General features: G+C 38.7%; 1 protein-coding gene across 1 annotated transcript in view; it reads right to left on the bottom strand.

The window, feature by feature from the left end:
- The window catches only part of LOC106947132 (teneurin-3-like), a 93,527-nt gene that overhangs the window by 14,506 nt on the left and 63,843 nt on the right, over positions 1–15,178 (bottom strand). The window lies entirely within an intron of this gene.

The raw sequence follows: 15,178 nt of genomic DNA, 5'->3' as shown, positions 1-15,178 counted from the left end.
GTGTAATTGGCCCCCAGAATGGCATGTGGTGATTATCTATCCATCTTGCCTGTTTAAAAGGTAAAAACCCACAGTGCTGACAATTCTGATTTGCTCCAATGAGCCCCAAATGGGTATCATCTTTCCTGCCTTACAGAGGCTTGGAGAATATTGAGAAAGCCCGGAGCTGTGCCGTTTTAAGGAGCTTCTGTTGTTTTTGCATTGACAGCCTGAATTTTTACAAAGCCTAAAGGAGTTTAGAGTTACAGCAAATATGTACACTGAAGGTCAGCGCATGATTTAACCTTTGCTTCCGCAGGTGTGTGTCTGCATCTGTGTGTGTGTCTGCAAAGACCAGAAATCCGCTCTGTGCTGCCAGCTGCACAGATCGACTCACTGAAAGGACACAAGCCATTGTTTTGAATGGGGTCCTTTAATGGCCGTGCAGTTTGTATCCTTGTGTGTGTGTGTGTGTGTGTGTGTGTGTGTGTGCGCGGCTCGGCTTTTCAGAGTGCCCTTCTGTGCATGAAACGAGCTGTTCAGTGGAGGCAAATGAGCCGTTTGGTACCACACAGCTAGGAGGAAACATGAATGCCACTCGGAGCAAGGCAATCATTTCCTCTGCTTAGAGGGAAAAACCTTCAGGCTTCTGTACGGGCAACCAATTAGTACCAATATGGACTCCCTTCTCATGTTTAATATAGGAGGACATAGAAAACGTAGCATGAGGAGCAGTGGAGTAGAAATAGTTTCTGACAATTATACTATATTGTCTGAGTAATTTACACTGTACCAGTACTGGGCAAAAAGGCTTTTTAGACGGTGAACTGTTAAAGTATTCAAACCTCCTGAAACTTTGTTTATTTTATCACATTGATAGAACAAATTTCTACAAGTTTTTTTTTTTTATGGAATTTTATAAAACATCCAATGATGCAATCCTGAAAACATTCCCTGTGCTGACTGAGGAAAAGCATCCCCACAGCATGACGCTGCCAGCACCATGCTTCACCACGATATTCAGAGTAATATGCAATGTTTTTCTTCAAACACACAATTTAGGAGTTCGAACTTGCATGAACAAAAAAAGAAAAAAAAAGATTGCATGTGCAGAAGTGGTACAGACTGCCCCATGTTTAGATGGGGATTTTTTTTGTGATCCTGGTTGTCATGGAGAGGATCAGAGAGCGGAGCGTCAATAAAAAAGAATGAAGTAGAAAGTCATAATAAAATAATGATAATAATGCATTTCATTTAAATAAGCATACAGTGTGGTACACAGTAAAAACATTTAACATTTAAAGCAAAGCTCTAGATCACTGTATTTAACTGGTTTCTTTAATCTGTTCCATACAGACAGATTTTACAAGCACAGTTTGTGGAACATGCAGCAAAATAATCATTATCTGTGTCGCACTCCTGCAGAGTATCAAAACATAACAGTCTGATGCCAGAAAGTTATGATGTGCTGGAATTATTCCGTAATCCTGCACCTCAAATTAACATAGCTGGAGGATATTTTTAACCTATTTTTTCATTATTTCATATTCTTCTATTGTTCCAAACATTTGACAAACAGTGTTTTCTGTTGTTGTATCTATGTTTCTTGCTTGTCACAATGACCACAAACATGTCTGCACATTTTAGATGGCAAGTCATTACATTAACATAAACTCCTCCCAGTATTTTGAACTTTCTGATGATCTGCATATGTTTTGCATATGATGACACATGTTGCATGCTGCTTAAAGATCAGGTTTGCAAATGCTAGTGAGTTTGCAGTTGATCTTGTATGTGCTAATCTTTTGCAGATCAGCCCCGTAGCATTTTTCATATCAGACAAAAAGTTTTCGTTTCATTTTAGAAAAATCTAAAAGAGAGCATCTTATGTTACAGTGACTTTTTTCTTTCCACTATTTCAGAAAGGAGAACTGGACTGCAACACTAATAATTGTCCTTTTGGCAGATTCTTCCACCTGAGCGTACATCCCTGAAGCTCCTCCACAGGCACCATAGTTTCTGTGACCTTCCCCAGTCTATTGGTTTAACTGGATGTCCATGTCTGTTTAAATCATGGACTGAACAGAGATCTGTGAGGATTTCAGAGGTTGGGAAGTTGTTTTATCATTTCTGTCTGAACTGCCTCCTTTACCTCCAAGATGCTTGTTTGTTCAATAATGTTCTCTCTTAAACCTCTGAGACCTTCACAAAACATCCTGGATTTAAATTATTCACAACGGAACTATGTTTATTAATCGGGAGACTTCCAAAGGCAACTGGTTGCTATGAATTTTTCAGGGAAAAAAGGACATTCCATACATTTTGCATACCTGTGGAAAAACCTGAAGACAATGCATACATTTTCTTCTATATGAACTGATTTGTCTGGGCCGACATAATAAAATCCCAACAAAATAAGAAAGGTTCCAGTGGTTAAGATTTATTTTGCACAGCATCACATGTATATTCCTCCTTGCAGACCCAGGGATGAATAGATTGCTAGACAGAAACGAGAGTAACAAGAATCCACAGCTCTAGTGCAGAAGGCCAATCAAAGATTAATTACGTCCTGACTGCAATTACACAGCAGCAGCATGGGGCCATAAATTCCATAAAAGCAAAATCATCAGAAGCAAATGAAGGTTGTTATTTTTCCCTCCTTTTTGTGAACTGTGATTAGAGTTTTATCAAACCCAATCAAACATGATCCCTTCAGCACCCCACGCCACCGTGTTCAAAGCCAACGCTGATATCTAAATTAAGCATGAATTACCAGAGATCAGTTGCAGTGCTGGCATTTGAAAAATATAAGAGTGCCATGACTTGGTGATAAGGAATACAAGACATCCACTCAGCTCCTGGGTGAGATGGGAGCCCTATTAGAGAAATGCTTAGTAGGCTGATGGAAATGGAAGTTATCTACCAACTCTGGCTTCTTTTACTTTTTCCTCCAGGCAGTATGGAGCCTGCAGCACCCATGGGCTCAGCTTCACTTCCAGCTGCAACATTTTTCATACAACAGTAAGCAATGGAGATGGAAAATTGAACTATGTGGTAGAAACTGGTTAAAGAAAATTAAGGTAAGGGTGGATACTGACATTCAGAAAGTGTTTTGTTATGAGAAAAATGTGCTCATCCCATTCAAAGTTCAATTAAAATTCTTTTCTTTATGAAACTCTGGTATTTTTTTTTCTTTTCACACTAACATATTCAATAAAAAGTCCCTGAAAACAGCCTACCTTCCCATAAGCCATTACAAATAAAGATACATGGCAGATATTGAACAAAACTGTATCCATTCATCTCAGTGTTTACATATCGATCTCAGCATCTTGATTGCCCTTGTTTCGTCTGCTGTGGCCCCAGGAGCCTGAAAATGCAGCACAGCCAAGCCTCAGAGCCACAACAAAAAACAGAGTTTGCATCACAGGTGCATTATGTTTGATGGGAATAGAGCGTGAAGGCTTTCACTGTGAGACACTTTATGATGAACTGAGATGCTAAAATTCTTGAACTGTTGCATGAAATGAGCTGTTTTGTTGCTGAGGACACACACTGAAAACAAGGTTCTAAACACACAATAAACCTTCCAAAGAGTGGGATGTGACATGCAGTAAATCTGAGCGTTTAATCTCACTATAATGTTGGAGGAGTGTGACTTCTCAGAAAGTGCTGTATGCACAGGTACGCAAAGCAACACTAAAAACTCTAATCTTTCTCTTTAACTTATCCTTGGTACACTGCAAAAAACAATTTCTAGTGGAAATGTCAGAGTACCCCTGAAATCAGACAAAACTAATTTACAGGAATCTTTTCAGTAACATACAGGAGCTTGTTTTAACTAAATAATTCCTAAGTATTGATAAAAAAAAAGTAGTTTAACTGGCAGATTATTTCATTGATAACACTTTTTTCCCATCAAATGAAAATGTTAAATGGTACAGATCCCATTATAACTGTAATAATTTACAGTTTCACAAATTGTTGGCCAATCTTGATCAAGTTTGCACAAACAAGGAACCTGAATGTGGTTTGCAAACACGCAGCGTATCGGCACAACACATGAATATGTAAACTTTAGAGCAGGGGTCCCCAAACTTTTTCCTGCGAGGGCCACATGACTGTTCCCTTTTCTGGTCGGGGGCCGGTCTTAGTTTTTCGAGAAAGAAACCTTAGAAAAGTTTTGTTGACGGGGGGGCGGCGGCGGCGGCGGCTGGATTACTGCCGACGACATATTAGCGTTTGTAGATAGATTTTTACCCAGAATGCAAATGGGAAAAAAAAACCGTGAGCGAAACGGTGACTGGTACTGACTAGAATATATTCCATTGAGAGAAACTAAGTTTCATATCTGCTCAAGAGCGCCCCTGGTGGTTGAAGAAAAATCCACATATATATGAAAAAAAACACTGAATGCTCTCTGGTATTGTTCAGGGGGCCGGACCAAATGAGGAGGCAGGCCGGATCCGGCCCGCGGGCCATAGCTTGGGGACCCCTGCTTTTGAGGAACTAAAATAAGTATAAAAGATTATATACAAATATTTACAGCAAAAATTTGTATTTTAAATGTACATTCCAATATCCATCCATCCACTGCTTATACCCATTTATCTATGCAGGGCCACAAGGTGCTGGGTCCCATTTGCAGTCATGAGAAACCAAGTCACCAGTTCACACAGGAAAGACAACCATTCTTGGTAGGTAGCAGATCATATTTTAGATTTTTTCTTTGAATGTTTGTGATATTATTCTCATACCTGCTTTTAATGCAGAGAAAAAGCTTTAAGAATATAAAAACATGACCCCATTTTGGGCTAAATGCACCAGAACATAACTTATCATCCTGCACATCAGAACCTCCGGCTTTAAGATCTGACTGAGCAGCAAGTTTTGCCCTTTTAAGCTTTTAAATGTAAATCGTTACTCCTCATGGAGTTTCAGTAATACATTATGCAAACATTCTGTGGCTTTAAGGATTATATCGTTCATATACATTCATACTTCACATGTCTAGTTTAATATCACAATCAACATTTTAATTGCATATTCACGTTCTGCCTTTCAACTATTCATCTGTTTAATTCAGGCCTTTTGCCTATATGGTGGACACGTTTCTTTTAAAGGTACGGGTCGTAACACCATGTATTTCGTTCATGTACTCAATTTCCCTGCACACAGTAGGTGACAGCCTGTCTGAGTGATGTCAGGCGCCATGGTTTCTGGTCTCCAATTTAAGGTGTAGGTTTGAATCCAATTTCTGACAAACAGTTTTCTACTCAGCACAGGGTCTCGCTATGATGAAAACCTGTAAGTGAGAAGCTCAATGTGATTCCAGGTAACTCAAAGGGAAAATGTGGCACTAGCAGTGCTCATTCTCTGTGTACTTCACTGCAAGAGTTGGATGTCTGAAAGCCACTGGGGCAGGCCATGATAAATATGGGCTTTTGCCACTTTAATTCACATTACCCACTGGCAAGCATACATTATGTTTGACTGTCCTTCTTAAGAAATAGGCACACAAAAAATGAGTCTTTTAGGAAAGCTTGGCATTGTTTTCCATCAAGACTGAGAGAATTAAGCTGGCCCTTAATGTGCAAACTGGAAGGCAGATGAAACAGCTGTGAGGTTTATTGAGCTTTGCTTTGAAATCAGATCAAGACGGATGCCTCCTTTGCATAATTCCTCAACGTCAGCTTGTCATCATCTCCATCAGTAACATACTTTAAAAAGGACCTTTGTGATTAATACTGCATGCCAAGACTGAAATGACAGACTCATTCCCGGCTTAATGATGCTTCCCCGTCTTATCAAAGCTGTTGCTTTATGGAGCATCTGAAATTTTTTCATTAACAGCACCTAGAAATTAACTTTGTTTTAGTACTCTGATTTTAGATGTACGAGATCTTAGTACGGATTTATGACCCTGGTGTTAATGGAAAAATGCACCTGATTGTAGAATTGTCAGAAAACACAATTTACCTCACGTGGGTTTGTTTTTCATTAGATTTAGTGCCTCTCACATCACTGTGTTAGAGGCTGATGCTGTTCTAAAGCTGGCTCCTCAATGCTCCATATGTCTTAAGCACTTGTTGCCATTTTTGGTGCAGATATTTTTAAGGGGAAATTAGATTTGCACAATGGTGGTTGCTTTGAAAATATCTTTTTTTGATTATAAAATTGACAAGCCTTGAAGGCTGCGCATAATGTTCCAACACAGAGTCAGGACACAATTAAAAGCCGTTTTGCACTCACTAAAGCTTGGCAGGCTTCGTGAAAGTCTTTTCATATTCATTGTGTAAGTACTGCAAAAAGGTCTTGTGCCATTTTACTCTCCATTAAGAGACTGATGCAACTGCTAATGGAATTGAAAGGGCATTTGCTTTGACTAGATTGCCCTTCACCAATAGGAAAATTGCTGTATGTGTGGATCAGAAAAATTCAATCAAAACAGATCACAGGACCTAGAGACGCCACTGCTTTTCAATTACACCTCACAGTATTTACATTTTACAGGGAATTATCAAAAATATCCACGAAATCATCCAGCACCTCTATCCTTAAAAGTTGAAATTGAAAAATATATAAATATTGAGGGAAATCAAAGCCAGCCTTTTATTTTAAATGTACATTACAATATCCATCCATCCACTGCTTATACCCATTTATCTATGCAGGGCCACAAGGTGCTGGGTCCCATTTCCAGCAGTCATGAGAAACCAAGTCACCAGTTCACACAGGAAAGACAACCATGCACACGCACATTCATAAAGTCAGCTTAGAGAGATTAATTTACCTAATCATCATGCATTTGTGAGGGGAAGCTAAAGTACCTGGAGAGAACTCGGGCATGCAAATGCAAACTGTATGCAGAAACAACCCAGGATCTTCTTGCTGCATGGCATCAGTGCTTCCCATTGCTCCACCGTGAAGTCATATTCTAATAAATGCTATTCAGTGTCCGTACATTAAATGCATCTTTTAAATCTGGTGATTCAAAATCTAAGCTCTGCATTAAAAGAACCAGAATCAGCATGCTGTGTTTATGCTCCTTTAATCTGGAACAAACTTGCAGAAAACTGCAAAACTGCTGAAACACCAAGTTCCTTTAAATCACGGGTAAAAACCTTTGAGCTGGCTTAGATACATGATAACTGAAGCATTGATCAATTTGTTTAATGTATATTTGCTTAGTGATTTTGATGATGGCTTTTGATAGAATGTATTTTTTGTTGGTGTTTAATAATTGATTACTGTGTTATATTTTTATAGCTGCTCTACAGATAAACCTGACCTAACTTGGGAGAAATAACATTTATTTGGTTTCAAGTAAAATATCCAAAACTGCTGAAAATGACTTCAGCTGTCAATAGAAAGTTGTGAGGTGTAATTTATTAGAAGTGATTGAAAACTAACTAGGACTGTGAACTTTAACTACAGCATTGTAAAATCTAATTGAGCTTTAATCAGCTAGCCCTTCTGCTCTGTCAATTTAAGATCCTAACTATTTGTACTTCAAATAAATATTTATATCATGTTTTTTTTTTTTCATTTTTCTTCATTTTTAATGAATTTCTTTAGAAGACATATTTATCTCTTGCTCTCTCTACAACCTTATTTTTCCAGATTATTGCACACAATCATAATGTAAGACAGACAGATGAACTCCAGCGTCCACTGCTTCATTCTAAACACTGTCATTATTTTTCATTCTGTAAACAGGATTATGGAGCGGTTATAATGAAACTGCACTCCGCTTCTTTATCTTTTTCAAAGCTTCTGAAGATAGACTTAGGAAATGTATTTTGGCTAAAAATGCAATTATTACTGTTGCTCTGTTTTGTTGTGTTTTACAGTACAAATTAAACATGTGAGAACACAAGAAAACATGACATTTGGACTGAGGATGTTTTTTTATATATAATAATGACAACTTGAACCTACATGAAAGATACAAGTATTTTATTTTATTTTTTAAATTTGGATTTAGTTTCCAAGTCAGCCCAGAGACTTTTCTTGCAGACACCAACCTTAATATTCAGCAGTAAGACACAGAGGCTTCCTCCTAAGAAGTCCTGAAGGTATCGGTGGAGGCCAGACCCGGTGGAATCTGGGACCATCAGAAAAAAAACTTGCCCAGGGTGAGTTTGGGGGTTATTTTCTAGCAAAGACTGTTGGAATTTTCAGGGACATGGGGTTTTGGGAGAAATAAGAAGCAGAAGCTGTTTGAATTCTATCTTACTTCCAGCTTGAGAAAAATCTGCAGCACTCTCACAGCCCTGCCCACTCTTCCTCTGACTCTCTATGTGATCAAAGACAGATATTTCTTTTAAGCTGTTTCTGAGAAGAGGAACCAGGACGTAACCAATGTTTCAAATATTACATAATCATTGCAATATATAAAAGTAAATGAAAAAGATTTTTCTGCTTCCCATACATTATTTGGTCCTACAGAAATGTACACTCGTTGGCACAAACTAGGTTGCTGCACATTTAAAATGTACAGTTTGTAAGAATATCTGTGAAGAGTTGAAAATACACTGTAAAAAAGACATTGCTGTTTATCTACCCCCCTGCAGCCGCTCCCTCCTCCAATCACTACTACAGATGGCAGATCAACATACAGATGATGACTGCTTAGCCGTTCTCTCTGTCACTTCTCCGATTACATAGCAATTACACCCCTTCTCAAAAGCTGCTTTGACAATTAGTCTGCTGACAAAACACTTAGTTCTATTTATTCATGTGTGGACAGCTTTGGCTTCTTTGATTTTCCAGAAGATCTTGCACACACCTTGATGGGAAGCTAGCTGTGTTGAAGGCAGCATATTTTCTAAACCTACCAGAACTCGCGTGTTTTCTAAAGTTTTGTTCTAGTGTGATCCAACTGAAATCAGAACCAAAGCTGCAATTTTACTTTTGCAGTAACAAAAGGAAATGTTCTCCCCGTGCGTCACTTATTCTCTCTGGTTACTCCGGATTCCTCACTCAATTTAAAACCAAGTCTGTTTGGTTAATTAGGTTCTCTAAATGTGCTTAGGTGGTATTTGGTAGGCGCCCAATGACCAATGCAGAAAAACACCAGCCCCCTCCACAGCCCTGCAAAGTGACATGCTACAACTGCAGACAAATTTCTTGGCCTGAAACTAAAATCATCTTTTATTGCAGCAGCATAATAACATGAAGTATTCTTTAATCATTACTGGCAGCACTTGCAGTTGCTTCAAAAGAATGCAACTGAAGCATTTTGAACATCTATGTATCCTTTACTATTTTATGTTGAACAAAGGTTTTAGGAACCTTTAATTTGTAATCAAGGATGTTCAGTTTCGCTGGAGTAGAAATATGATGTAACACTTTGATCCAACCTTTACTTCCTTTTAGGCAGAACAGAAAATGTACTTATAAGATTTAGCCAACAATAACAGGCTTCGTTTAATAACTTTTGGACACAAGCTTAAGGCCAACTGGCTGCTTGGGAGTGATACCAGTAAAATGCTTCATCTTTCCTATCATCACAAATATATATGTGGAGATTGCTGAACTCTGCAGGGACTTTAACTAGGACTGTGAACTTTAATCGGATTAAATTAATATTCCAGGTGGATTTGCCTTAAAACAAATGATGAATATAAAAAAAATGTATGGTTGAGAACTACTGGTGAGAATGTGGAGCTGTTTCTCTTCCAAAGGCCCAGGAAGCCATGTTCATATCATCAGGAACTCCTTGAAGAACCAGTATATACTATATAGAAATTGGTAGAGTTTACCAGGAAGGAAGCTGAACATGATCCACCATCTTGTCTTTTGACATAAAGATGACCTCCAATCAACACTCAAAGAGTTGAACAAAACTCAGCTTTCCTTCCACCCAACAGACCGTCTGAACTGAACAACAGAGAACTCTGCACAGTCTAGAACTGAGGTGCCCAGGTCCAGCACTCAGCTCTGCAGAGGCCTTGTAAAGAGCCATTCATTTCATTCAGGTGTGTTAGAGAGAGGATGCATCAAAAAGCTGCAGAATATAGTAGCTCTCAAAAACTAGACATGGGAACCCCCGATCCGCAAAGAGGAATGGTCAAAGATCCCTCTTTCTGCATGTTCAGCCATGGGAAATGTTGAAGCAGAGGTTTTGTCCTGCTGGCAAAAGGAGTAGAACAAAATATTCATAACAGAAGTGCCAATAACTATGCCATCATTGACTAAAAAATATTTTTTTTTTTATATTTTACTCTGCTGAATAACTGCACTAAAATAAAAGGTTGGATTTTTCTAAAATGTTCAGCATGAGAGCACAGCAATAAAAGATTAATTCGTTTCAATGATTTTTATACATATTTACCGAGAGTGCCATTAAATTTGTATGTGTCTGTACTCCAGCGTACGCTACAGAACATTTTCTTTGCCTCAACTAACAAAAGAGTAAATCCTGAGCATGAAAATAATTATAAACCAGGCTGAAAATAATTCAGAAGGTTAAATGTCGGGTTTTTCAGGAGGCGATCAGAGACAGTTTAAATCCTAACATGTTTTTATTATAAAGATGTGAAAAAAGAAACCATTTAAAGACAACTGTTAAAGAAGACAGCTACTGAGTGAGAACTATGATGAATGCTGTGTGTTAAAACAAAGAGATAAAACTATGTATGTGAAATCTGACCAGGTTATTCACAAGAAGTAACTATGTCCACATACGCCAGTTATCAAATTTGTTAATATAAAATACAGAATAAACCAGCTTTAGGAGCATTCTACATTAGCATCATTGCTATTTCTCAGTACATTAGGAAACAAATGAACCTTTCCCATTTGCAATCTCAGTTTCAGCCCACGTTGCATCATTCATGCAGGCAACAAATTCCAAGCCTGACAGTTTGTTTACATATTTAATGTGCTTTTTTAATAACCACATCAGCAGCAACGTGCCACTTCCTCTCACAATGAAAATCAATATTCCCCTGCATCATCCTTTTTGATCTTGAAGGAAGATTAAGATGAGAATAAGCTGCAATGCATCAAACGATAAGGAAACCTGAGGACACCGGGAGACATGCTATTATACAAATGTCTGCTGATCCCTTTGTAGTGAATCCGCTGCATGTTTGAACTAAACTGGCCCGGAACGCAGCCATTCGCTCACTGTCTGTATGACTGCGGGTGTTTGAGCAGCTTCCCTAACAGCCAGTAGTTGTGATGGTGAATGGTTGATGGGGCCAACATGAAACCCTTGTTAGGTGGTCCAGGCTGGTGCAGGGAAGCTTTTAAACATTCACAAGCTTTGCAATTTATTTTCAACTGCAGTGCATCTCAGAAGGTCAGAAACAACAATAGAGTTGCACCATGTAGTTCTGCACAGGTTTGAGTCACTTCTCTGACCGTGGCAACAAACCTGCAGCAGTAAGTGCACAAAAAAGCATGTTCTCTACATCATCTGGAGGGGCTGATGTGCATTCTGAGAACTATTCAAATGCCTCCCTATTCATTTACAGCTCGCTTCCCCAATCACTTGAGAAAATGGTTTGAGGACAAAAAAAACAAAAAACACTTATGGCTGTAGTGGCGGTCTTTTCCAGTGGTTGCTGTAATTGCATTTCCTGTGCAAATCGCTCAGTTTTGTGGGGAAGCCAGACAAAGAAAGTACTATCTATCTAAAAATGGGGAAAGCATATCTTTTCCTGATTAATTGTTAGCATATTGTTCTCAACTGGATGCACTCCACTTGCAGAGAGGACTAATTTTCACCTCCATTGTGAGAAAATTTGAGGAGGAGGAGGTTTACTCTGTGTGTGTCTTTCACAAAACATCCAAGGAACAAATAGGACAACAGAACACAACATTCTCCAGAACTTGATATCTTTGTAAGGAGCCAAAAACCTCAAGTAGTTATACATTATTCAGTTTATTACTAGTGCTGTGTGTCTTTTTTCATTAAGACCAGGCTCAACAGAGGCACAGCAGGAGAATCACAGATTTTACTGAATCATTGTTTTAGCTAAATGCGCATCAGGGGGAACACCTTTTGCTTGCAAATAAGTAAACATTCATTTTGACAAAAATCTAAAAAAAAATTGTCAATAATTAATCACTACAGCTTTATGCAGAGCTGCATATGTAGTTATATTTACTCAATTACATTTAATTCAGTAACATTTTAGGAAAAAAATATTTTTAGGAGTATTTTTAACAAGCTGTACTTTTTACCTTTACTTGAGTATTTTTATTATGAAGTATTGCTGCTCTTGAGTAAAATGTCTGGATTCTCCTCCCTGTCAGTACCTCCACTGAATGAAGAACAGCCACAGACACAGAGATGCAGTTTGTGTTGAAATTTCATATGTTTTTATTGAAAGACATTCATTTGGAAAAATGTTTACCTGATTTTCTTATTTTGTAATTATAACAAAATGACAAAACAATAAGTTTTGTTTCGGTCCTTAAAATACCAAAATTTCCACATAACTTTATATTTGATCAAACATACATTATCAAATAAATAATGTTTGATAATTATGAAACAAATAATGTTGGATAATGCAATTTTTAAATATTAAATGCCTGTTGCATGTTTGATCAGCAACCAAATACTTTTTGAATAATTTCTTGGATGGTTACTTTTTACTTTTACTTGAATGAAAATATGTAAAAGAATATCTACTCTTTCTTTAGTACAGTTTTTATCTACACTGCCCACCTCTGGCTCTACGATGCTTTATTTGAATGACCAAGACAAAACAGTGGGCAGTGACTGAAAGGACGAGAGTGCAGATTGGCTAAAGTAAGTTCCCTCTGCAGGATGAATCATTTTCATACCACTTAAAAATTATGCACTACTTTGTGTTGGTGCTTTACATAAAAATTAAGAAAATGTGCAAAAGATTGTGGAAATGTGACCAAAATACTAAAAACTTTAAGCATGGCACACATAGATAGAGCTCATTTCTTCAACTGGTTGAATAATTCTGTTACCAGCTAACAAAAATGTGGCAAAACTCAAAAGTGAAAAATAAAAATTTCTAATGCTGTCTGGGATGTAAAAAAAAAAAAAAAAAATCCCTGTAACTTAATACTGCAAAAATAAAAATGCATTTATTTAAATGTAATATGCTGGAATTAAGAAATGATAAATATGCAGTGCTACCTTAAACAGCACACATTAGCTCAGTCTTTAATAATTAATGTCCTGTCATCTAAGTCTCTTTATCTAATGAACTTTCATGAGCAAACAATGCAAGCTGAGCCATGCTACCTCTCCCATAACGGGCTGCTTCCGACATGTCCAGATATAATTCTTTAAACTAACATTTCTTGCAGCGTCTGGCTTGAGAGTTAGAGCTATAGCACACAGGCTGAAAATCCCTCTGCTTTCCAAAGAGCTTTCCTGGGGCTACGGCTATGAATTGATATCCCACTGTTGCATTACTCCTGGCCACCGAGCAGAGCATGGGACAAGAATAATAATGGGACAAATCATTGGTTTTTCCTCATACTGCTTACCAACTTGTGCATTAGAGTGGTGGGGCGGCTCATGCTGAAGATGTCAATAACCTCAACGGGACGTGAGTGATGAACTTTACGTGTGCAAGCCCATGTTACACTCCATGCACGCGCGCATTGAAAACACACTCTAAAGCCCACTGAGAAAAGCCTTCCAGCACAAGTGATGTTTTGGAATTTTCCGTCAGAACACCCTCCGTTCCTCTCGGCGAGAAGAAGATGTAACCCGCGTACCCTCTGAGGCTTGCTGCATGCTCAATCAGCAACATGATATGGCCCACGGCTGTGCGGTGAGGTCACCGCTGGAGTCTTGAAGACTGATCATGCATGAGGTGGCAACACGGCGCTTTCTGACTAATGTGCCACGGCTATGCTGCTTCCACAGCTTCCGTCCGGCTGCACAGCCTCAGCTCCACCCCGAGGAAACTGGGATCTGACTACAAGTCTCTGGGTATTGAGCTGGAAAGTACAGAAATTTTTCTAGACATGGACTATTAAAATCATAAGCAGTTGAGCTGTGAAATTTGTGACTTATCACAAAATTTTAGCTCTGCTGTGAAACAGAGACACTGTTCTGATATGACAAGCAATCCACTTTAATCAAGATGACTGCGCTTTTGTGCAACTACAGTTGTAAGTGATGTCCCTCGAGTGGCCTGGCATCACAATTCATTAGTAAAACTGGTCTTTAAAGCTTAATTCGCCGTGCAGCCTTTCTTAATTTTTAACCTGTTCACCCTTCTATCTCAGAGTGGCTCTCAAACACTTCTACATCATTCTAATCAACAATAAAAGTGGCCAGTGAAGTCAGATGTACTGTCCTTCAAAACGCCACTTTATCTGACAACAACAGACAAGGCTGCCTGCGCTCCAGTCTTCATTCTTCTTAGAAAATACCACCCTAAGCATCATCTGTCATGTATTGGCTGCAGCCTAACATTTCACTTTGTTTGGCAGACATTGATTTTTACCTCCAAGGTGTTGTCAAGGAGGCATCCAGCTCATACATACCTCCTGTGCCGTTTCTTCAGAAACCGCTTTTGCAGGAACACGCACGCACACGCACGCACACACACATGCACACGGACACACACACACACACACACACACACACACACGCACACACACACACACACACACACACACACACACACACACACACACACACACACACACACACACACTCCAGTTCAGACTCACAAGTTCAGAGAAATTATTTTATTTGAAGGTAGCCAGAATTATAACCAGATTTGTTCAAAAGGAGCACCTGGGGGCATCAGATGTATGTAATAAACCGAGAAACAGATTTTTCTGCAAATATTTCTGTTCCTAATTTATTGTGAAAATTCAGCCAGCACATAAACACACAAAGATTTAAGCAGATTGTTGACGTGCATCAAAGCATGTTACTACTGTAAAAAGTGGGAGCCTCTTGAGATTTCCCAACACTTTCAATGCCAAATTGCTCAGCCAAAAAAATCCCTCCCGACACCAGACGTCAAAACATGTGGTCACTAACGGATTCATCCAATCCTCCATCCATATGTTTGGTGGTGTTTTTTTTTTTTTTTTTTGCTTAAGCAAGTCAGATAAAAGCAATTTATCAACTGCCGTCTTACCAGAGCCCCTGCCCATCCCTCTGCACACACAAAAACATATTTGGATCCCAGTTGAGCACCACTTTATATTCATTAAGTGTCACAGTGTT

This window comes from Poecilia latipinna, unplaced genomic scaffold (genome assembly GCF_001443285.1).
Source record: "Poecilia latipinna isolate Pla-1442-1.1 unplaced genomic scaffold, P_latipinna-1.0 Scaffold224, whole genome shotgun sequence".
Classification (NCBI taxonomy): domain Eukaryota; kingdom Metazoa; phylum Chordata; class Actinopteri; order Cyprinodontiformes; family Poeciliidae; genus Poecilia; species Poecilia latipinna.
Note: the sequence above shows the minus strand (reverse complement) of the source record. Positions and strands in the feature narration are given on the sequence as shown.